The sequence below is a fragment of the Corvus brachyrhynchos genome, unplaced genomic scaffold (genome assembly GCF_000691975.1).
Source record: "Corvus brachyrhynchos isolate BGI_N302 unplaced genomic scaffold, ASM69197v1 scaffold4, whole genome shotgun sequence".
NCBI classification, from domain to species: domain Eukaryota; kingdom Metazoa; phylum Chordata; class Aves; order Passeriformes; family Corvidae; genus Corvus; species Corvus brachyrhynchos.
In genome coordinates this window covers 5,722,814-5,730,766 of record NW_008237878.1, presented here as the reverse complement: position 1 = coordinate 5,730,766, position 7,953 = coordinate 5,722,814, and the positions used below count along the sequence as shown (strand labels likewise).

General features: G+C 45.9%; 1 long non-coding RNA gene across 1 annotated transcript in view; it reads left to right on the top strand.

The window, feature by feature from the left end:
• LOC108446279 overlaps positions 1-5,211 on the top strand; it is a 25,281-nt gene extending 20,070 nt beyond the window's left edge. Inside the window, exon 6 of the long non-coding RNA XR_001861428.1 lies at positions 5,091-5,211. This is a non-coding gene — a long non-coding RNA (uncharacterized LOC108446279). The remainder of the gene's footprint in view (positions 1-5,090) is intronic.
• The last annotated feature ends 2,742 nt before the right edge of the window (positions 5,212-7,953 follow it).

Here is a 7,953-nt window from a genome sequence, read left to right as displayed (position 1 = left end):
GGAGTCGCGCCAAAACCGAGGAGGAAAGGAGCCATAAACGCCAGGCACAGCACAAAGAGCAACGGGTGATAAAACGCAGCCACAGCCCCGGACCATCACTCCGGCCGTGGCTGGGGACTGGGCTGGGACTCCCCCGATGCATCTCACTTTTCCTGGGAAAATCCACGGGCTGCTGCCCCAGCCGAGAAGGGTTATTTTGGAGTGGAAAGTGAGAAGCTGTAGCTTTTATCCTTTTGGAGGAGCAATTTGCAAGGAAAACAATGCAGGATTCTCTGGAATAAGGAGTATTAGCTGCATCATCTTTTAAAAATAATTTAGCCAAGTGAATGTTGGCTGGGGATTAGCACCCTTGCAGGCGTTTGGGCTGCAGTGAGGGGATGTTTGCTGAGATTTATTGGTGTTGGAGATTGTTCCAAATGCATAGGTGACATCTAATGCCAAAGCAGCTCCCTGGCTTGCTAATGAGATAAGTCAAAGGCTCTGCAAAGTTTTCAGCAGTGTAGCCATTAACCCCAAGACTACAATATCCTTTGTGTTTTTCCAGTGTGTTCTGCCAAGATTTCGCCTTAAACAGAGAAAAGATGGAAACTGGAGCGTCTTACAGCTGAAAACTGCTGTCTGCTGTGTTGTTCCCTGGGACAGAGAAGAGCCTGTGTATAATCAGCACTGAGCAGGGAAACATCCCTGCTGTCCAGCACAGTCATTTTCTTCAGTGTTGGACAAGTGCAAAAAGGACAGAAAAACCACTGACAATGGTCCTGTCTGGGGAGTTGCAATCTTACATCCCCCACCCTCCTCTGCTTCTGATGCTCAGGTTTATGGGGCTCCAAACTCAAGCTTCAGAAGGGCTTTCTAGGTAGTTACATCAGGTACTTCAATTTCATTCAAGCAGGTCTTGTTATGGGAATTACTTTTTGTGGTAGTAATGAGGTTTTCGTCTCTACCCTTTACTAGGGATTGCACACTTGAAATGGAGACAGGCTGCAGCTGAATTCCAGTAGTAACTGACCAAGACTGGTGATTGGAAAAATCCCTCAGCTAAGATATTTGTAGGAAATAAACAAATGCTGTTTTAGTGATGCTGAAATGTTTAGTGACTTCACTCTGATGTGCCTCTGCTATTGTGTTGGAAGGACTTCAACTTTTATGTTCTGTCTTCTCCCACAAAACATTAAACATTTATTCCTAGAAATTTCCTTCAGTTTTATTTAAATCAATTTTTAAAAAGTACCTCCCTCATAAAAAAAGAAAAAGTTTAGAGTTAAACCAGTACTTCTGTTCTGCTCCAAATTTTTTAAAAATGTCAACTACATCAAAATGAAAACCAACATGATCTGGATGTTTGAAGCAAAATTCTTGTTTTCTTTTACTCTCTGTAGTTTCTTGGTGAGGAATTACTTCTACTTGGAACACTTAGACAATGATTTGCAGAGTTAAAGGATAAAAAAGGAACAACCCAGGGTCATAGGCATGTCAGTATCGTGGGTGGGTGCTGTGGGACTTCTTCCTATATTTCACTTGTAGAGTTGAAAAAACCGAGGCAGTGACTCAGTGGTGAGCTAATGAATTATTTCCAACCTTCAAGGAACAAAACCAAGTAGTTGTGATAACAAGATAACACATGCTATGTTATTGCTAGAAGTATGCTTCAGTCTCATGTGTATGCTGAATAAACAGCTTTGGTCCCTTTGCAATGAGAGAAATATTTTGTATCACCCCTTCTACCATAAATAAGTGGTCTCCTGACCACCCCTGGGGAGGTGATTCCAGTGTGGATCAGTGCTATCTCAGACTGGTCGTAGTCGATTCACTTGACAGAGCCATTCTTCACATCCTTTCTTTAGTGTCCAAAAGGAGCAGCTCACCTCCCCTTCCAGCCCTCTGGAAGAGGCAAAGCCATCAGCAAGACCATGGACCCCCTACTGTGCCACTTCAGACAGTGCCCAGCTTTGTTTGTGCCCAGCTCCAGCTTCGGGTTTTACAGGATTGCTGTTCCCAAAATACACGTGGGCCATGCCAAGGATGAGTCAGAGGGATGCTGTTAGTGGTGCATTGGGTGGTGCAAGTTAGCCCTTGTTCATGGGAGTCCATGAGCAATTAAAGGATGAAAATTGTAATTAATGCCAATCAGCATGAGTTAATGGAAAATAGAATGGGATGTCTCTCTTTGGTTTTGTTGATAAAAGTGATAGTAGTGTACAAGACTTCTGTGAGACATTTGACTGGGTACCACATGACATTTTGATTAAGGATCTAGAGCAGTATAAAACCAAGAGGGTGTGTGTTAAATGGTTTAAAACCTGGCTCCCTGACAGGTCTCCAAATGTAACTGTAAATCATCTGCCAGCTGTGTTTGTAGCAAAGTCCCTTCAGTATTCTTGCTTTTAATATCTTTATCAATGACATGGAAGAAAACGTAAAATCACCACTGATGTGGTCTGTTGATGGTGTGATGAGAAGAAAACAGTAAATAATGGAGAGGGGAGGTCACTGATAGGGAGGAATACACAGCGCTTGGGGAGCCAGGCTCAAGCAAACAACAAATATGGTGATGCAGGTGAATGCAAGAACAAAGAATAAAAGCTGTATTTATAGGACAGTGAACTCCAGGAAGAAGGATCCTGAAGAAGCTTTTGGGAAGCTTTTTATTTTTGGAAAAGCTTCTTCACCAGCCAAAATCAGCTGACTGGATGGTCTTGGTGCTGAGCTGTAACTGAGCAGGAGGACACTTGGAGGTAGAAAGAGCATAGGGTTTCTTCAATTTATTTCCTCCTGATGGCAATGCTGCTGTGGTGAATGAAATCATCAAAAGTCTGGAGAGCATTCAGGAAAGAGGCAGGAAAGTTTTGGAAAGATGGCAAAGCCCTGAGTGACCCCATTTGTTAAGCCGCCAGAGCAAAGCTGAGGATAGAGTTGGTCCCAGTTTCAGATGTGGGAAGTGAAGTAAATACTAGGATATTTTTTTCTGTAGTAGACCACTGCACAGAAGCTGCGTGTAGAGGCAGTCAGATGAGAAAAAGGCTTCAAGGAGTCAGCTTGATCAGGAATTAATCTGTGCTGTCTGGGATCTTTGTCCAGGCTCAATAACTCGTGGCATACCTGAGTGCAGGGCATCAGAATCTCAGCCAGATTAAACCAGCACTGCTACACTGGCATAGCCAAATTGGTGACTGACACCTGTACGTAAGTAAAAGCTGAAGCCCTGCTTATGTTGAAGTCTGTACCAAAAGTGCCAGTGGCTTGGGGGAGATAGAACTACCCTTGTGAGCTCTTAGGCACCTTTTTATCCTGGTCTGTACATAAATGTGGAAAAACCCCTAAAGTATTTTTAAACTAATGTAGTACAAGTTCTTGGATGGACATCTCAAAATTTATTTAAAAGTGCTGTAGATGGTGCTGGTTGTAACTCCAAATCTTTAGATAGGTGTTCACAATGTAAGCAGCTGTGATAGCTGAAACCTTACCTTACCCACAAACAACAGGTTCTTGTCCACCTCAGCTTGAAAAGATTACATCCATCAGTGGTTTGTGGGGTGGCAGCCTCTCTAGGGAGGTGACAGTGAGCATTCTGCAGTCAAACCATCAGCTAGCACTGGAAGACAAGGATATCGATCACAACCTGTATTCACAGTATGAACCAACATCTAGGACTAATTTAAGTGTAGCTGCACTGGCGTTGCTACGTATTTACGTTGTTTGTTAAACAAGATCTATGGCAGTTCAAGTTTCATTGAGAAGAACAAGCTAATGCCAGGGATGGCTTTACTGCAGCTTGAAGGTAGCTTAGGCTAATGAAGTTTATTTTGCAGGATCAGGCTAGGAGAGTGCATTGACAAGTGGCAGATCAGTCACTGCAACTGTTTATATCCTGTAAGCAGAAGAATGCCCCAGGCAGATTCATTTGGGTGTTTTATGCCAACATAATGAGGCCCAAGGGAGTCTACAACTGACATAATTTACACACCGTGGAGTCAGAAGACCAATGAACACTGAATCCAAGAGGGACCTATTTTAACTTACATTTGCTTACAAGGCTTTGGGGAACAAATTCATGTTTTGGCTAATCCATCTAGCTGGGCACTGCATCCAAAAGGGGCAGCCCTTCTGCTTCCAGCCCCACCTTGTCTCTTGTGTTGTATGAAGTGACCATGCAACCATTTGAGGAGCTGGGTTTGCTTGCTGCTTGGGCAGACTCTGTTTCAGTGAGCTGGTTTCAAATTGGGTCCAATCTACTTGGAAAAATTGTAACTTTCAGAGTGGCTTCCCAGTAACTACAGTGCAAAAGAGTGGGTGGGATTTTTGCAGCAACCTTTGGTTAGAAGTGGATGGAGCCTGTTCAGTAACAGTTGATTTTCTGACTTGGACTCTTTGAGGTGGGCATTGCATTATCTTAAATCCCTCTTCACAACAGCAAAGCAAGTTAGCAGCATATTCTAATGAGACAAATTGTGCAAAAAAGCAGTGTGCAAGCACAGTGACCAGGTTACACAGGGGCAGAGATAGTGGGCTAAGGAAAGAAGGAGAGTCTAGATTGAAGTAGCACACAGTACTGTGCAGGTTGAAGAGCTACAGTAAGAGGCACAGCTGCGATTCACAGATCTGTGGGGTCTGTGGTGACACTGGAAGAGCCATCATTTTCCTCTTCCATAATCTGTCACCCATCACTGCTGCCTCAAGCATGGGAAGTTTAATTTCCTATGAATCATGGTGTGACTTGAGAAGTTTAATCCTACATCTTTCCGAGCATCCACTGACAAAATAGTAGAATAAGTCTGCTGTGGTATTCCTGCCTGCTTAGTTGTTGTCGGAAATTGTCCTCTGGCTGTTGGTATCTTCATTAGCTTCAGCTTCACCTGCAGGCTGGACTGCTGTGGTATCCCAGGTTGGTGGATTGGAGATGTTGGTGAAAGAATTGCTTGAGTTAAAGGCAAGCGTCTGATGTCAGGGGACTCCTGCCAGTCATTGTTCTGCTGCCTGTGTGAAAACAGGCTGAATTCTGTGGTTTTGCTATGTAACATTCTTATGTAGCTGGCTGAGTCGCCAACATGATAAATGCAATTACTTTTTCCAATTGTTATTTTTGCCCAAAGCATGAAATTGACACTGAAGTCTGCTGGGCAGAAGGGGAATGTAGTGGCTGCTCACATCCCCGCAGTGGCACGATGATGTGAAGGCATGGACTGCAGTGATGGGAAGCAAACGCTGCGCATGGTATGTCAGGCATCCATCTGTGTGTCCATCAGTCCTATCTTTGGGTGTCGGTGGTTGGGGGGTAATCTGCTTTCTTGGTGTCATTGAAGGGGGAAGGATGGAGTTTCTAGGTCAGTTGTAACGTGATTTTCCCTGGAAAGGTGGGAGGGAGTGGGATTTGCAATGTAGTCGAAAGGAGCTCTATTGCACCACCTGGGAGGGGAGAAATGGCACTAAAGCTGCCTCCCTCCTCCCTGTGCGCACCAAGGCCAGCTACGTCTCCAGCTCCCAACAGGAGCACTCCCGAATGGGAAAAAGGATTTGGGGCCCTTCTCCAGAGGGAGGCAAGACTTAACTGGACCCTGAGCTTGGGAGGGAGCACAGCTCTCTCATAATGATGGGGATAAGAGTGCTTTCACAGAGAGTGGAGATGTGCTGGCTTATTTGGTTTGTCTGCATCCTTTGGGAAACCAACACTATGGGGTGACTGGTGCTGTGGGCTCCCTACACTGTGGCTCATTCAGCTGAGTAAAAGGACAGCCCAGTCAAGCTCCCACCGTGGTGGTTAAAGTTTGTTTTAGCCACCTTATCTAATCTTTCCCCTAACTTTTGCTAGGGGAAAGCGTTTATTGCTTATATCGTGTTACTCCATGAGCACTTGCTGGCTGCGGCTGTTTGCGTGTGTATATGTAGATGTGAAGCCAGATAACTTCAGGCCTTGCAGTTTTATGGGTCAGTCAATCCAAACTGCTTCCACTGGCAGATGTGGGGATGTGCTGCGTTCGTTACCTGTGGGCCATGTGCTATCAGAGTGTAAATCAGCAAAACAGGGCTCTGTTTATACACATAAATTGCCCCAATGTGACAGCTTAATACCCTTTTGACTTTTTACCCTCTGTGGGGGAGAGCCTCAAATGTCTTACGGCGCTGCTCACCCCCGGGATGACGGCAACGCAGGGAAACCAACCCTGCTATAAAAGGAGGGAGCACGCTTTGCTCCCGTGTGTCTTCAGGCTTGGCTGCACAGCCAGCAGCTCCCCGGAGGGGAAAGGCCCTTCCAACAGACCAGTCCAACAGGAAATTATCTGCTCACCCTTTGCTAAATTACTAGCTGGACAGCCAGTCACAGGGTCCCAAAAATGCCAGCTCCATCTGTTCCCCTACGGACATGATTCCCAGGCATGCAAGATCCTGGTTTGGTCACTGGGAGGGCAAACCCACCCGTCCGTCCCTTCCCTGCAGCGCCTTGCGCAAGGCTCGATTTCATCTCTTCCGTGGGACACGAAGGTCACATGGGCGAATTTTCCCTGAGCAATCACAGGGTAAAACCTGCCAGGCTTCCTTTAGCTCTGGCTGAAGGGTTTTCTTGCTCCAGGAGATGCTTTATTTTTTTCAGCAGATGAGAGGGTGTTTCCAGTGAGATAATAGGGAGTTGATGAGAGGGAAGAAGTGACAGGACATTCACAACAAAATGAATATCACAAAATGTTGTGATATTCTGAGGAGATTTCCAAATTTAAATGATGTGGGAGCAGGGCTAAGATTGTTGAAATCGACATCCTCCACATTAAAAATATCCTCTGTTGTCTCCATCATCTTGGAGAACAGGAGCTCGTGGCTGCATCCAAACCTTTGGTAACCCTCTTGACTTTTTTCCTTCATTTAGTGCATCCTAAATCTGACTGCACTAAACCATCCTAAACCCAACCTAGTGAAAAGGAGACCCTCTTAATCAGGACACTTTCTTCTGCTGGGCACTGAGCAGCCCTGGTTGGGACTCTCAAATTATTCCATTGTCCTTTTCAAGCCCCTCCTCATCAGCACCTGAGCTCTGCTGGAGTATGGCAGGTCCGAGATCACTTCCATGCTCCCACCCCAACCAGGAGCATCTCCATGCCCTTACATGAGAGAGAGACATCTGAAGCAGGCCTTTCCCAATCTGCTTTTAAAGTGCAAGTTGAGCCTGAAAATTGATGCTGTAGGAGAGTGACCTTGTGAGAACGTCCTTCCCTCTGGCTGATCCCAGGTCAAATGCTCTCAGTTTATGAGTCACTGACTCCCACAGTAGCTAGACTGCTCCTACCTCTACTTCTGCTCACCCAAGAAGCAGGAAAGACCCTGCAGCTGGGATGTTGCATGGAGCAGAAGGTGACCCCATCCCTGCTGCTGGCCTTGAATTCCCTTAATGCCCAAGAGGTGGCTTTGGTGCAGGAAGGGCTGAGGACCAGCTTGGGTGGCTGGAGAGCAGTGCTAGTGCTACCCTGTGCCTGCAGGCACCTCATTTTACCTGGCTGGGACTCCTTCCCATGCTGACACTACTCTTGCAGCATTTCTCAGAAAGAGACCACGACTTTAAATTCTCAGCCCAAATGATGCCATTTCTACAGGGCACTCAGGGTGATTCAGTGAACTGCGGCTTCCTGCAGAGAAACGTATGAGGCAACCCCAGGTTGGATGCTCTGGTGTTTAGTATCAGGAGTGCCCGTGCTGCAGCCTTTGTCTCAGTGTGGGTTCAGTGTTCTCTTGTCCACCCAGCTCTGGCAAGACTTGAAAGTAGTTGGTATCTTTGAGGACTCTGTCCTTCTGGTAAAGTTGATTGAAATCAGCCAGGGAGTTCACAAGTTTTATTAGGGAGAGAGACAGACACACCCACAGCATGATCACAAAAGAGTTGTTTCTCTAGGAAACTAGGCTGAAAAAAATGGTTGTTGAAGTAAGCAAATATGTTTCTTGGAGACACTAGAGCAGGGGAGGTGGAAAGGG